This window comes from Patella vulgata, chromosome 1 (assembly GCF_932274485.2).
Source record: "Patella vulgata chromosome 1, xgPatVulg1.2, whole genome shotgun sequence".
Classification (NCBI taxonomy): domain Eukaryota; kingdom Metazoa; phylum Mollusca; class Gastropoda; family Patellidae; genus Patella; species Patella vulgata.
Window position 1 is genome coordinate 54525477 of NC_065879.2, and position 17520 is coordinate 54542996.

Genomic DNA, 17520 nt, shown 5'->3' on the forward strand with positions numbered 1-17520 from the left:
ATGACAAGCTGAAAATCAAGTATTTTCTGATTTGGGGCGTTTTTGGACGCCTGTATCTCGAAATCTTAACCGCAACTTTTTTTTTTAACTTTCTCTATCGAGAGTCCAATCGATAGTCTTGTGAATTATGCCATTCAATAAGACTTTGAAATGTCTGGAATACGATAAAAAAGGGACTGAAAATCGAAAGAAGTCGAAAAATCGTGAAATTTTGCAAAATGCTCTATTACTTTATTTTTCGATTTTTTTCGAATTTTCTGCCCATTTTGTGAGCCCGAGTTTCGTTTTACGACCGAATCGACTTTTCTGAAACTTCTGGAACATGAAGTTATAGTCAAAATCCAACTGATAAAGCTATTTTGACAAGGATCCTTAAACCGGAAGTGGTCGAAAAATTGTCCGATATTTTGAAGAAAACGCAAAAAATGGGTGCTTTTGGGAAAAACGTGAATTCTCCACCCGATATCAACGGATTAAAGAAATTAAGGTATTGTTGGGTGGCCCGGGGATTCGACTGTCATATGATACCGATTTCACACGGATCCTATTCCCATGAGAGGGCAGCAAAATATGACATGCTGAAAATCAGGTATTTTCTGATTTGGAGCGTTTTTGGACGCCTGTATCTCGAAAACTGCTCCAAGGATTTTTTTTAAACTTTCCCTATCCAGAGTCCCTCTGGTAGTCTTGTGCATGAATCCATCCAATAAGACATTGAAATTTCTGGAATAGGTAAAATAACGTACTGAAAATCGAAAAAAGTGGAAAAATCGTGAAATTTTGGAAAATGCTCCATTACTTTATTATTTAAACAAATTTTTACAAAAAAGTTACATATTCTGATAGCTCACGTAATTACGATTCTAACGATGTATAATATGTATTGAAATATTTAAATTTAATTTTCGATATATTGACATTTTTGCATTTTTGGCACCACTGAACATAGGATTTCCCAGGGGCATTTTATCTGATCAGACAATGTAATATATCATTACATAGCCCTGTGGCTATTTGATAAGCCAATCCGGTTATTAAAACTATCCCGACAATAATCTCCATACCGGAAGTATGCAAAAAATGAAGAAAAAACGTTTAAAAAAATAGCGCTCTTGCGAAAAACTTGATTTCTCCATCAGATAATAGCAGGCCAAAAAAACTAAAGTATCGCTGGATAGCCCCATTAATGAACTATCATATGACATCTGAATGATACAATTTAGATGGCTAGAAATAACGATTTTTCTTAAACTTCTTTTACTCAGAGTCCTATCGGTGGACTATGGCGAGAGTCAAAAAATAAAAGCATTGAAATAACATAAGTGGTCCAAAAAGAGCCTCAATCTTGGAAAAAAGTTGAAAAATCCTTAAATTACTGAAAATGCTCTTCAATTTTTCTTTCTTTGGAAAACAGCTGAATGGATTTTTCTGAAAATTTTTGTACAGAAGGTTAGGTAACCAAACAACTTGTTAAAACTATCCCGACAATGGTCCAAAAACCGGAAGTAGTCGAAAAAATATCCGATATTTTGAGAGAAAAAAAAAAACATAAAAAGGAAAAAAAATGGTGATCTTGCGAAAAAAGTTATTACTACGTAATATTTCACCGAATCATAACAACTAAAGAGTCATTGGAGAGCCCGAACAATGGACGATCGTATGACATCTAAATGGTAAAAATTCGCGGGTTAGGCAATATATAATGAAACGCTGAAAATCTATTATTTTCCTTTTTGGAGCCTATTCAGACGCTTTTATCTCGAAAACTTCTCTTATTTCCTTTCTTAAACTTCTGTTACTTAGAGTTAGAGTCCTAACAGTGGTCTATGGTATGAATCCAAATTTAAAAGCCTCAATATTGTATAAATGGTCAAAAAGGGTCACAATCTTTGAAAAAGGCCGAAAAATTGTTATATCTGTAAATCTGCTTCTAGTGGTATAAGGGAGGTAAAACTGTCCAATGGATCTTTCTGAAACTTTTGGTACAGGACGTTAAGTTCCCACACCACTTGTTAAATCTATCCCGATAATGATCCGTAAATAGGAAGTAGTCAAAAAAATATTTGATATTTTTCTTTAAAAAAAAGACTAAAAATATCGGTGCTCTTGCAACAATCGGGATTTCACCGTCGGGTGTGACCGGATCAAAACATCTAAAGTGTCGTTTGGTAGCTCGATAAATGGGCTATTGTATGACACACTTCCTGTGTGATTCCCGAAAGCCGGTTCAGTGCTGCTTGCAGGTCTAGTTATTATTATTATTATTATTTACCGCGGGAGCCTATTTCTCCATGATCGAAAACAGATATCGATCTGGGGTTCAATTTTCTATAGGGAAACCATGTGGTGGCTACTTGATAAAGTATTTTTGAAACTTCTGCGCAGACCGGACTAGCCGAATTTCGTGCGGTGCATAAAAATTAAAAAACGGCCGTAGCTTCGTCAATTCTGTACCTATTTTCATACAAATGACATTTTCAGAAACCCAGAGTCTTTTCACGGATGATAGCAGTTGAATATTTCGAAATTTCGAAACTTCGTCGCTGACTTCTAGCGTTCGAAAAATGAAAAATGTTGTTTAAGAGACAATTTTTGTTATTTTTCAAAATTTTCAAATTTGACCTACATTTTTGGGTACTTGAAGGCAATCTGATTCCAGTAATAAAACTTTCATTCAGAGTTATCACCCTTTATTTTTCGTTTTTTTTTCGAATTTTCTGCCCATTTTGTGAGCCCGAGTTTCGTTTTACGGCCGAATCGACGTTTCTGAAACTTGTGGAACATGAAGTTATTGTCCAAGTCCAACTGATATTTCGACAAGGATCCTTAAACCGGAAGTGGTCGAAAAATTGAGCGATATTTTGAAGAAAACGCAAAAAATGGGTCCTTTTGGGAAAAACGTGATTTCTCCACCCGATATCAACGGATTAAAGCTCGGATATTTGACTATTATATGATACCAATTCCACACGAATCCTATGAGAGGGCAGCAAAATATGACATGCTGAAAATCAAGTATTTTCTCATTTGGAGCGTTTTTGGACGCCTGTATCTCGAAAACTGCTCAAAGGATTTTTCTGAAACTTTACCTATCGAGAGTCCCTCCGGGAGTCTTGTGCATGAATCCATCCAATAAGACATTGAAATATCTGGAATAGGTAAAATAACGTACTGAAAATCGAAAAAAGTTGAAAAATCGTGAAATTTTGGAAAATGCTCTATTACTTTATTATTTAAACAAATTTTTACAAAAAAGTTACAGATTCAGATAGCTGACCTAATTACGATTCTAACGATGTTTAATATGTATTGAAATATTTAAATATAATTTTTGCATTTTTGGCACTATTGAACATGGATTTCCCAGGGACATTTTATCTTATCAGACAATGTAATATATCATTACATAGCCCTGTGGCTTTTTGATAAGCCAATCAGGTTATTAAAACTATCCCGACAATAATCTCCATACCGGAAGTATTCAAAAAATGAAGGAAAAAGGTTTAAAAAAAAATAGTCGTAATTTGTTGTTGGGCGTGTGAAGGAATCGAGCCATGGGAATGTCCCGGGCTGGCATGTTTACACGTGCTATTGCCAGACACTTCAATTGTCATCAGTCCACTATTGTAAGGTTGGTGGAACGTGTTCGAGTTACTGGATCAACATGTGACCGTCAATGTCCTGGTCCACAACGCGTTACAACCCAGGCTTAAGACCGCTACATCCAGGTCACTCATCTGCGAAACAGATTCCGCCCAGCGACTCGAACAGGTTCAGCAGTCGTCAGAAGACAATGACCAGTAAGTGCCAACACCGTAAGACGTCGTCTAAGAGAAGTAGGACTCCCTGCATGACGACCTTATGTTGGAGCTATCCTCAGGGATCATCAACGTCAGCGGCGTTTAATGTGGGCTCAATGGCACCAGACCTGGAGAAGAGTAGACTGGCAAAGTGTGCTCTTCAGTGATGAGAGTCGCTTTCATCTTTATCACGCTGATGGCCGTCAACGTGTGTCTTGGGAAACGTCATGCAAACTGCTGTGTCTTCGAAACGAATCGATGGGGTGGGGGAAGTGCCTGCCCTACACATGATGTCTTGCAACCAACTGTTGTTCCGATGTTTCGAGCGCACCCACAACTTCAGCACTTCCAACAGGATAATGCACGCCCGTTTTAGTATGGACCACCTAGCTGCTAACAACATCAATGTCTTCGACTGGCCAGCCATGTCTCAGGATATGGCACCGATAGAACATGTCTGGGATGAGATTGGACGCCGTCTGTATCGGAGACCACAGATGCACACCATTGCTGCTTTATAAGCTGCTCTTGTCCAAGAATGGAACAATTTGCCCCAGGCCTTCTTTCAAACATTGGTTAATTCTATGCGACATCCCTGCACAGCGTGCGTAAGAGCCCGTGGAGGACACATGCGCTACTGACATCTGTGTCGTACTTTTGGTTTTGACCCCTCTGACTTTGTACCGTTGATTACAGATTAAACATCCATAAGTGTACAAATGTGTTGTTATTGACGTGTTCCCATTTGAATATTGTTCACAATAAGAAGCAAAATAAATAAGATATGTTTACAGTCCATTTTGTTATACGAAAAACTAAGTGATGTGTTTTCCATGGCGCTCAGTATATAACGATTGATATTATTACACATTGGAACAGTGATGCAGCAAAAAATTGGTCAGTTCCCACTAAAATATATTATTGTATGCAACTCCACATAAATATACCCTTTGCAGATTTTGATGAAATTTATTGTTGTTTCGAGCAGTTGCATGCTAGCAATAAAAAAATAGAATCTTCTTCCTTTGAGGTAATCAACTGTCTGTGCGATCATACTTTTCTTTTCGCATCACCTTGCTCGTACTTTTATAGGGTGACCCACCATAATTAATATCTCCAAATATCTCGACAATTACGCCACAATATTTATATATATACCAAGCCTTAAATCAGTTTCACACAATTATAGTCACTAAATAAACGATCATGTTGTACTTAATAAGCTATGACCATTTAATCGTCTATAAATAATAGACTGAAACTGGTTCCAAGCGTCGGCCATAACATCCAGACACTTTTGAGTAAAAGATAAGTTATGTGCCATTGTTTTGAAATTAGTGTCGCTTAACCAGTCTAGGGCCTACCAACCATTCTACGTCTGATTGACAGGTCGGGATAATCAAGACTACCTTTTTACGAAACATAACAGAAAGCTGGAACAAGAAATTTAATTTAGAAATACGCACGTTAGCCAACTCAACAATTGTTTTAAGAAACTTGTAAAAGTAAAATGAAACTACTGCTAGTATCATGTTCCTGCTAATGAATGTGATTCAGAGATATTATTTGTACTAAACCAAAAGATGCCGCTCTTAACGGTACAGTTAATGATAAAGCAATTTAAAAAATAAAACGAACGTAATTTCTAAAGCTGCTGTAATAACCAAGAAGCTAAATTTTACTGCTATTCAAAATCGTCAACAATAGATTTTTTACGGTTGTAATAGTTGATAGATTTGTAGAGAATTGCACGTGCCATCATGGCTATTTATAGTGTCATACACTCCACCGCTGACTATTATCATAGTTCGAGATACAACCATTGAAGCGTGCACATTAGCCGTGTCGAGACCAACTTTCTGTAGAGTACACGGGTCACCCTAACTTTTATACAAGTAAACTGACAGTCACAAAATTCATTAAAACGAATAATCTAACGCAGTGATCCATATGGTGAATACCGAGTAGGATTAGGCAGATTATCAATGTGTGAAATAGCTTTATTTAACGTTCGCTTCCACCTAAGTGATGTCGCAGACATTTACATGTTATACAAAATAAAATATATACAATACAAGGTGATTAGCGAAAAATTGAACGGATTAGTGAATTTAATTAGGCTTCGATATTTATAATAAATGGACAGTGATCAAAGACATAAAAACTGTGTTCTGTTAACATCGTCTTGTATATGCAATGAATTCTCCTCTGGCTTCACACCCGTTGCTAAGTACCGCGTCAGCCAAGTCACACACGGGACACAAACATGACCTCTTTTAATTATATATATTCATTTTTATAGCAGGGGTATTCCCTTGCGAATAGCCTACAATGTTTTGAGACAGATTTGAAGCAAAATTGTGATTGATTAATTAGTTTGAATATGTCATGAAATCACCCAGTTTGTATCATCATTAAGGCAAATCATATGAATGCAGTGACTGTCTCAAATCAAGGAAATTAGCCTATTCTAGCCAAAATTTTGTGAATTTCCATATCCTTATCCTTGTGAATTTATTAAAAATAAAATCAGAACTTTTTAAATACATTACATTACCTACAAAAAAAACCCTGATATGTGCATTCAAATTTAAGCGAATTTGTTACAAAAAACAAAAACATTTAGTCAAGGACAGCACATCAACAATAGTTCATCTCATCATTACACTCGGCCTCTACGTTCAGGGACTCTCTTAGAGTCTTATTAAATCCTTGTCGAAATTCCAATGGCTTCCCAGTCAATTTTACTGGGCAACTTTTTACTGCTAAACGCTCGCCTGTCAGTCCCTGTGAACGCCTGAACAATATAACTGAACATCTTAGTGAGAAAATAAGACCTTGCTTACCTCGCTAGAGTCAGTATGAGCGACACAACACGCTGTTAAAAAATACGTCTCCGTCTTCTAACCGATTTGGCGGACATCATTGAAAGGGTAACGCACAAATTTAAGAACTCGGCCATATAAGATGAAACGAAATTTACTAACATACCATTCAACACTAACAACTTACTCTTCCCGAGACCAGATCTGAAACTGCAAATCTTCGAACAAATCCACGCCTTAATGACACAGTTGGACTAAGTAGAATAGTGAAGTAAGAGGGGGCCACGGTTAGACGGGCTCGGCATCGAAACACTAAACTACATAGGGGATTACCAAACTGGCAGGATAGTGGAGTAAGGGGGAGTCACGATCAGACGGACTCGGCATCTAAACACTATTCCACCAAAAACAGACACCAAACCTACAGAGTGGGATAGTGGAGTAAGGGGAGGTCACGATAAGACGGGCCTGGCACCTAAACACAAACCCCACAAAGATAACATCTACTAAACTAGCAGGATAGTGGAGTAAGGGGGAGTTACGGTCAGACGAACTCGGCACCTAAACACTATTCCGCAAATAAAACTGATACCAAACCCAGAGAGTGGGATAGTGGAGTAAGGGGAGGCAACGATAAGACGGGCCTGGCACCTAAACACTAACCCCAAACGATGATATCTACCAATCCAGAAGCAGACGAGATCATCTACCAAACGATATGTTTTATATTAAATAAAGGGAAGAACTTCCCTCTAAACCAAATCCATGGCCTAAGGCCAAATGGAAAGATTGCAAAATCATATTCTAAAAAACAGGAATCAGCTTCGGCTCTCCTATGTCTGCAACTGGGGGAGCTCGTGATAAATGAACACGACCCCCCAGCGATCGCCCCTTGGACGCTCCCTATACCGCCGGTTAATCTAGATCTACTACAGAAAACTGACAAGAAAAACAACCCCACTGCTGCACGTGCTTTGTCTCTAGAACACCTGGAAGACAACTGGCCGTCTGATGACTGGGACCATGTGTACACGGATGGCTCACGCAATCCTGAAAGGGGCACCAGCTCGTTTGGAATATACCTGCCAAACGGGGAACAGGGAATAAGCAGGAAACTGCCCAATAACTGTTCGGTGTACACTGCAGAGCTTGTGGCCATTCGTGACGCTATATCATGGATTTCCCATCAAAAGACTAGTAAGTTCGTCATTCCAAGCGACTCTCTGAGCAGTCTGATTTCAATCCAAAATGACAACTCGGACTCAAGACCAGAAGTCATTTTGGAAATCAGGCAGCTGTACCAGAGGGTTTTAGAGAAGGGAAGCAAAGTAGAACTTGTGTGGATTCCATCACATGTCAACATTAGAGGAAACGAGGAGGCAGATCGACTAGCCAATGAAGGTCTCAAGGACACAACACCACTCCGCACCATAGACTACAGCACCACCGAAATCTACAGTATGGTCAAAAGACAGGTCAATTCAATCTGGGAATTAAATCACTTTGAACTTGACACATACAGATTCTGGCTGGATGACAAGATCTACACAAAGACAACACTCAATCACCCTAGAAGAGATATTTGTAGACTTATATCGAAGCTATGGGTGAAAGAGCGGCTGCGAGACTACAAACACCAAGTCATCATCTGTGAATGTGGAGAAGAATGTACCACCAACCATAGCTATACAAGGAGGAGAGAAGGGAACTAGTGAGAACAATGGAGACCAACAACATACCATTCAACACTAAGAACCTACTCTTCCCGAGACCAGATCTGAAACTGCAAATCTTCGAACAAATCCACGCCCTAATGGACACAGTTGGACTAAGTAGAATAGTGAAGTAAGAGGGAGTCACGGTTAGACGGGCCCGACATCTAAACACTAAACTACATAGGGGATTTATTCCAAACTGGCAGGATAGTGGAGTAAGGGAGAGTCACGATCAGACGGACTCGGCATCTAAACACTATTCCGTCAAAAAATAGACATCAAACCTACAGAGTGGGATAGGGGAGTAAGGGGAGGTCACCAAGGCCGCAGATCCCCCCCCCCCCCAGAAAAATGCATCAATAAAATTTCAAAAGTCTTATTTTCAGCCCGGGAAATGTAGCCTATATTTCAAATAATTTCCTTCCGAACATGCCGATGTACAATGCCCAGAAATGGTCTCAGATAGCATTTTGAGTCATCCTAATTTTAAAAAATCTTCCGGGGAAGGCACCAAGACCCCCGCTAATTGCGCGCCTACATAGCGCACGTGGCGTATGCCTTCGCCCGCCGTTCTCTGTCAGCGTCTCCCAAAACTTGAGTCCTATTTTCAGGCTGAGGATATTTCCCCTTATTTCAAAAATGCCTGGTCTTTGATGTAACCCAGATCTGACAATGATCTCTTCATGACCTCAGCAGTTTATGCTCAGAGCTGGCCACTTGAGAAATTATTCATCACATTTTCATCCGTGACCAGCAATTTAGTAGCCTACCTATATCCCTATATTGCGAGGACTTCTTTGATTAATCAGTCCATATCATCTGTGGTTTACTGTTTATATTTTTAAAGTTTAATAATAAATATTTTTAACTTTTGTAATACATGTATAACCAGTCCGCCTGTACTCTAAGCCCTCATAACTACTTTTTACCGTATTCGTATTCGTATATACTGTCGGCTGAAATTATTCATTATGATGAAATAAAGAATATTCCTCATCCCTTATTTGTGTAGTTATTGATTATTCTCGCTCAAAAACGACAATTTATTCTCGGTACGTTCATCTCTGCAGAATGCTCAGAAATGGTCCAGATAGCGTTTTCAGGCATCCTGCTTTCAAAATTTTCTGGGGGAGGACACCTAGACCCCCCGCTGAATGGTTCGCGACTGCGGCGCGAGTCGTGTGTCGGGCTCCGCCCGCCACCTCCGTCCCCCCTAAAATTTAATAAGATCTGCGGCCATAGAGGTCACGATAAGACGGGCCTGGCACCTAAACACAAATCCCACAAAGATGGTATCTACCAACTTCAAGCTAGCAGGATAGTGGAGTAAGGGGAGTTACGGTCAGACGGACTGCGGCGCGAGTCGTGTGTCGGGCTCCGCCCACCACCTCCGTCCCCCCTAAAATTTAATAAGATCTGCGGCCATGGAGGTCACGATAAGACGGGCCTGGCACCTAAACACAAATCCCACAAAGATGGCATCTACCAACTTCAAGCTAGCAGGATAGTGGAGTAAGGGGAGTTACGGTCAGACGGACTCGGGACCTAAACACTAGGCCTATTCCGCAAAAGAAACAGATACCAAACCCATAGAGTGGGATTGTGGAGTAAGGGGAGGTCACGATATAAGACGGGCCTGGCACCTAAACACTAATCCCACAACGAAGACACTACCAATCCCACTACCAATCCATAATATCGTATACTAGTAGATAACAACGGCCGATCACTTAACAAGGGACTGGACTATCTCGTCTTTCTCACTCGACAAATCGGCCCCGTTTGTCGCGACGCAGGAGCGCCATCACGTAGTGATCTCTAAAACTATTATGGCCACTTCCGCCTTCATTTCTATCGGGTTTGGAGCTCAAAGGACGGCAATAAACTCGCTCTAACTTGACTGAATGAAAAATCTAACATACCTTTCGACTTTGTGGAATAACAATCTATAATTCTAGTGATCTTTTTTTTTGAAAATCTTATCGGATTCCTGAGAACAGATGTATTTTCTTCATGATCACCATCAAAACATTGAAGAATCGATTATGTCGTAAATTTGATGTTAATTAGATTGCCATTACTTAGATTTTCCTTTTTCTCACTGTTTTATTGTCGATTTGGGATGATACGAATATTTAGTATATATTAAAGACGTCTCTATTCATTTGACCTCATTTGACGTTTAAACCTATATAATGTACATGAATTTTAGGTACTATTTTTTTTGCGGATGAATACAGCTGTTCTGTATTATATTCTGTTGTAGACTGTGAAAATTTTGGATCCATGTGTCGACGCTTTAAATCACATGGATCCATTAAACCTTCTAACTGTTTAATTCCATTTTTTTCATTGAAGATTCTTATATTACAAATCTTTCCTTACACTAGAAACGTAATCACTGGGTATTGTGAGTTATCTTTCGCGGACCATTATTTGGCGGATAAAGGCTAAAAGTTAATAACGATAGGTCACGAGATGTAAATAGGGTTAGGGCACGTGATTGTGGACGGGATTGCGGTTAACCGGGAGTGACCAAAATTATTGACTTTTAGTCCCATTTTAGTCAGTTTTGGTCGATATCGCAGCCGGAAATCACGCCACAAGCTCGAAATTAACAGACACACCTGAGTTCTATGGCGTCTAACATGTCACCAAATATCAAGTCGCTACCTGGTCCAGATCCTTAAATAATAGTAATATCGATTTGGGGGGACCTATTTAGCCTTCAAATGGCAAGTGCCCTATGAAATATATGCATTTGTTAGCGAAGTGTCCATGCTATTATAGGCTACTTCCAAAGTAAGGCCCAAAACCTCCATTAGGCCATGAGGCCCCATAATTTACTTTTTTCGTAACCCTAACAATTTTGTAGGACTAAAGACCAAATACCGGTTTTTTGGTTATAAATCGGCCAAAAACGACCAGGAAGCCGAAATTTTAGGTGCCGAATTCCGCTAATACAAGACTGTCCAATCACTAGAAAAGTTCGAGATACCTCAGTCAAATACAAAGACTGTATTTACGAAAAACGCCCGACTTTTGCATTAAAAAATGACACAAACGAAGAGTCTCTTCGGAGTTCGTCCGACGAACTAGGCCTTGCAACTACCCCCCCCACTCGATCCTTGCGAGTCACGTGATACCCTGCAGATTTACTCCCAGGGACCGAAAGTCGGTGAAATCGAGCCAAAATTGTCATTTGACCTTGACCTTGACCTCTTTGGGCCCAATTCCGGAACTGGTAGTTCGAGAGGTCTGAAATTTGGGGCCGTGGCCAAGAACGGTCCCACAACCAGGTCCCATACTCTTAAGCCCCAATTCGCGGTCTCATGGGGCTCCGTTGCCCCAAAACGTCCTATTTCAATAATTATTTTTTCTAATTTTTACGAGTGTTCCGCGGAACTAGTCTTCGCGGCTACCCCCACTAAATCGACCATGACCTTGACCTTTAAAGGTCAAAACAAGGTCACCACGCGACTCTCAGGGGTCGATTTAGTTTAGAAGGCCGTGACCTCAAGGTCGTCGGATGCGGTTCGGGATGGGCCAGTTATCTGCCCTTGGACCACATCAGTAAAAAAACGGCTATTTGACTTTCTCGGGGAATTTTGCCCAAAAAGTTTCTTCCCATCGGCCCGGGACTTGGAGACCCGATCGACCGACCCCACATTTGTTCTTCATTTTTTAAAATCGCCCACCAAAAGTCGTGACCTTGACCCAATAGGCGCCCCGGAAGTATTTCGGTTTTGCCCCCTAAGGGCCAATCTAATAAAGTCAGGACCACCGGACCTTGACCTTCCGATATAGCATCATGGCCCACGTGACCTTGGTGGGTCAAGTTCATCTGAAAGGGTCAAGGTCACTAAAATATCTACTTACTCGGGTACTCCAGGGCATCTGATGGGACCCTGGGCCCACGCAGCAAGTCAAAGGTCATGACCTTGGATGGACAACTCATTGACCTTTGGAATGAGACCTTGACTTTTGACCTGAAATTTGACCTTGGAATCAAAAAAGTCCTAAAACTTCATGTACCATCCAGACATTCGGCAGTCATGTCAAGATCAAAGTCAAGGTTACGACCCACATCTGGGGGTCAACTCAAGGTCACAGCGCGTTCTCCCGAGGTCGATTTAGTTTAAGAGGGCGCAAGCTCCAAGTCGTGGTACAGTACCCGGGCTGGCCTTGTGTATCCTGGAATAGAGGCGTGGGTCAAGGTCGTCCGATCGTGCCGGGACTTGGTGATCTGATAGAGCGACCCCACATTTGTTCCTCATTTCTCAAAACCGTCAACCAAAAGTCGTGACCTTGACCCGCTAGTTCTCCCGGAAAGTATTTCGCCTTTTTGCCCCCCCACCCCAACGGACCCCCGGATATTTTCACGCCCCCGGGACTTGACCTTTGGTTCAAGGTCAGCAAAATATCGTCCGACCCGGTGCGTTGGGCCTTCGGGAACGCCCCAAGCCCCTCTCGGCATATCAAAGGTCACGCCACGGGATCGACAATTTATTTACCTTTCAAATTTCACCTTGACCTTTCATCTGCCTATTGTCCTTAGGGTAGAGAAACTCCCAAAACTTCATGTACCATGTAGATTGTAGGGAAATGGGTCATGGTCAAGGTCAAGGTCATGGCTCGAAAGGCCTGTCACGGGGCTGTCACCATATATGGGTCTTGACCTCGTGTGATCTTTCCTGGGAGATAACTTGTCATCGTTAAAGATTGCTACTTTTTAGAAACTCGTTCAAAAGGTATACCACCGTGCACGACTAACTTTCGATTAGGTCGGATTTCCTCAAACGCCCAGAAGGGCCCATAAGCGGGGCCCGAGGCTGGGCATTCTTGAACTATATCGACCCCGGAAAGACTTCCGGTGGTGTCAAAATTGACTTCCGGTGACCGGAAGTGGCCCATAAGCGGGGCCCGAGGCCGGGCATTCTTGAACTATATCGACCCCGGAAAGACTTCCGGTGGTGTCAAAATTGACTTCCGGTGACCGGAAGTGGACGAAATCGATAAAAATATCTCGATTGACCTTGACCCTAACCTTTAAAGGTCAAATTTATACCACCACGCGCGTCCCCCGGGTCGATTTAATTCAAGAGACCGCGAGCTCCAGATCGTGGGTACAGATCCGGGCTGACCGTGTAGGTCCCTCCATACCCAGACTTGGGGCGTGAGTCAAGGTCGTCCGATCGGGTCGGAACTCGGTTACCTGATAGATCGACACAACATTTGTTGTTCATTTTTTAAAATCGCCAACCAAAAGTCATCATTTTTGATTTTTGCCCCTAGCGAGCCAGCGGATGAGGCCACGCCCACCGGACCTTGACCTTTGGACATGACCTCTTGTCCTGCATGACCTCGGTAGGTCAAGGTCATCTGAAACGTTCATGGTCATCCGATGTCGGCCCCCTTGAGCGGCCCTAGGCCCCCACGGGACATCAAAGGTCACACCCCTAGATTGACAGTTTATTGACCTTTCACATGGGTCCATGACCTTTGACCTTGCGGTTGATAAACTTTCAAACTTTCTTGTACCGTGTAGACTTTACCCAGAAAGGTCAAGGTTAAATTCAGGCTGCTAGCTGCAAAATTAAGGAAATGCAACCCTCCTCAGTTTGTGGAAAATATGACCTCAGTGTCGATTGAAATGAAATAAAAATCGGAGCATTATAAGATTTTTTTAAAAAAAAGAAATCATTTCGGTAATCTCGGAAAAATGGCCACCGCTCGACTTGTAGATGCCGGAATTGAAAGTGAATGTTATGGAATCCTGTGGATTGTCCTAGGACAGGTACCCAGTGAATTTCAGGCTGATACCCACGAAAGTACGGATGCTGCGAGCATACGGGCACGCGTATTTCGATTTTCGGCTTAATTCGGCCCTATTTCGCTCTGAAAAAGGATCCGTACTCAGCCCCTATTGGCCCTGAGCGAGGGGCGATTGGTTGAGGTACCTGTCCTAATAATTTATAGTCAGTCAACTCCCTGAAAGGGGTCTGGCGTAGCGATAATCTACCTGAAACCAGGGCGAAAAGGGAAAGGTCGATTTTTGGCATTTTGTTACTCCCTGGAAAAATCCCATAACTCAGCCCCTATAGGCATTCGGCAAACCTCGACAGATTCTACGCATCTAATCTCGGCTGTATGACCATTTCCGACATATTTGAACTATTTTAAAGGTTCCGAATGAAAAATGACTGCCCCCATGGAGATTTCTGTGGAGAGTGTATTATATCAACAAACGTCACGTTTGGCATTGGGTTTGGGGAATTACCAGGGAATTTTATCAAACCAGCAGCCTTGAGACAATATCTCTGCTCATTTAGGTATATACACTCTACAAAAGACGCAATTTGGGACTTTTTGTAAAAGCGACACGTTTTCCTGTTTAAAGTAAAAAGGGTGTGGCAGTTTCAGATGGTCCCTGGTGTGTGATTACCGTTTGGCGCATGCGCAGTTGTAGGAGTCACCTCACACCGTTACAGACGCGGTGTGCATTGACTCCTCGTGATAGGATTTCCCCTAAGATGTTCTTACGGTCAAATCAATATATTATAGACTATTATATATTTACAATATTACCACTAAGAGAGGATGCAAATTGACGATCTTTATTATTATTATTTAGTTTATATACCCGTCCACAATGCGAACATTCTCTCTTGTATTTGGGCTGTCTACATGCATGTTTGAATGTACGTATGGGATGGTGTAATAAATCTATATTTATGTTAAAGAAATCGGAATAAGAAATTCCATACTTTTATATTTGTGTTAAATGAAGCCACGAAATATCAAAGGCCTTAATCTTTCCCTTGGAGGTGAATTAATTGATAATTTCAAGCCAATCATCAATTTGTATGGTTTCCACTGATCGTACGTGTGTAGAACGACTAATCACTAAAATAAAACAACGGCAACAAATAACGAACGAAGTATCAATTTCAAGCCAATCAACTTAGATCCGTTGATCGTGTAACTACTGATCGCTAAAACAACAGCTAATCACGTCAACAAGTATTTTATTAATGACAAAACTCTAATCAAGTACATGATATATTTTTTCCTGTACTGACCAGTGGTCAGGAACCAACTCACACTGCAGGAAGTAGATATAGTTTCGTTGTTAAGGCAAACATCAGTTTCGGACATGCGCAAGTGCCCAGGAGAAAACACACACCAGGAGTCAACTCAAACTATCACACCGGCAGCCGCATCGCAAATGTATGGGCGTAGGTACATATCACTTACTGTCATACAGCCGAGATTAGATGTAGGGTAACGGAATCTGTCGAGATTTTCCGAGTGCCCCTATAGGTAGTAGGTCAATATAATTTGGAGGGTTCCCGGTAGGGGTCCATGGGCAAGTGCTCATTAAAACTGGGCACGATCGGCCCCCGGGGGTTTTGTTTATTAAAGTTGTCCGGTAAAACTCGAATTAAGGGTAGGTAAGTGTCGGATCCGTACACTACTCGACCTAATCCCCCTAGTTGGTTTTGGGCAAAATTTTCTGCCTTTTTCTGAAGGATAAGAGTGTTAGCCCGAATTCAAGGACAATATTGGTTTCAGTCATTATCACATATGTGATAGAACTGGTTTAACACGTTACAAATATAATTTTAACACAGAGATCATTGCTACGGAAGTGACGAACGCAAAAGGAAAACACGAGTTATCCTTCTATATAACTGACTGAAGTGACGAGTGATAACAGATACACGGGCGAATTTCTGCACACTAATAATTCCTTCGAAGGACAAAAGTTGTTATATGTGACTTTGAGAGGATATCAGACAATTCAAAACAGAAATTGATTGTCACTAGAAAAGAGAAAAAGTCCGTGCATTACCATGTTTTTATTATTATAGAAGGAATAAAAACTAGTGAATGTACGGACTATTTCTATTTTCCTCGTGTTTTCGAAGAGACAAAGGGAGTTTCTCGATGATAATTGTTTGAAAATGGCAAGACGTGATTTTCAATTCCCAGAAAAGTGAATACGGTCAAATCTCTGATAGAAATGCGGTCGTTTTCGACCATTTTTTGCATTGAAATGATAAGGCGCCCGCCCTAATTTCGTAATTTACAGAAAATGAAATCGGATTCAATTTAGGAAATGACACGAGGGGTATCTCGATGATAATTGTTTGAAACTGAGAAGACGCGTTCTTCAATTCACAGAAAAATGTATACGGTCCAATCTTTGATATAAATGGGATCGTTCTCTGATTTCGGAAAGACAAGGAGAGTTTATCAATGATTTTTGCTTAATGAGAAGACGCGTTCTTCAGTAAATAGAAAATTGAATAAGGTCAAATCTCTGATAGAAAAGGAATAATTTTCAACCCTTTTATCGTCTTGAAATGACAAGGCCCACACGCCGTGGTTTCGTAATTTACTGAAACTGTAATTTTGGCTAGAAATGGGGCGCTTCTCAATGTTCTTCTCAAGGTTCTCTTCAATTAACAGAATAGTGAATATAGTCAAATCTCTAATAGAAATGGGTTCGTTTTCAACCATTTTGTGTATTGAAATGAAAAGGCACACGCCGTAATTTACCGAAACTGGAATCATGTTCAATTTTGGATAGAAATGGTGTCTTTTTTCAATTATTTGTACATGGAAATTACTCAACGTTTCCCGCTTCATAAGTGCAATTATGAACAATAATATGTTTTTTTGTGGGTTTTTTTTCTAAGAAATCTATAGGCGTGTCCCTAACCCATAGCAAATGGAACTGGGTGCAATTTCGAAAAGACAAAGGAAATTTCTCAATGGTTTTTGTTTGGAAATGAGAAGACGCATTCTTCAATTACCAGAACAGTGAATACGGTCAAATTTCTAATAGAAATGGGGTCGTTCTCCAATTTCGGAGAAAAATGGGTGAAGTTTGCTCGTATTTTGGAATCGTTTTAAATACTCTTTGAATCTTTGATTGGAAATGAGTTGAGACCTTCTCCAAAACAAACAAGATTGAGTTATGTCCAGTTAATATAATCTTTGAATCTTTGATTGGAAATGAGTTGAGACCTTCTCCAAAACAAACAAGATTGAGTTATGTCCAGTTACGGGTAGAAATGGGGTAGTTTTCAATGCTTTATAAGAAGCCAACGGTCAGGGGATTTTGTTTGGGGGTGTTTAGCCAAAATGCGACCGACTGATGCATACCCCCAG

The 17520-nt window shown here is 40.9% G+C and overlaps 1 protein-coding gene across 6 annotated transcripts in view; it reads right to left on the minus strand.

The window, feature by feature from the left end:
• The window catches only part of LOC126830338 (mitoguardin), a 138479-nt gene extending 131511 nt beyond the window's left edge, over nucleotides 1–6968 (minus strand). For 4 of the 6 annotated variants that reach the window (XM_050560756.2, XM_050560744.2, XM_050560713.2 and 1 more), the window contains exon 1: nucleotides 6647–6740. The gene's annotated coding sequence lies outside the window, so the exon portion shown is untranslated. Of the gene's footprint in view, nucleotides 1–6646; nucleotides 6741–6791 lie in introns of those variants that run through there. The other 2 variants (XM_050560726.1, XM_050560721.1) reach the window with 2 other exon arrangements.
• Nucleotides 6969–17520: the final 10552 nt, after the last annotated feature.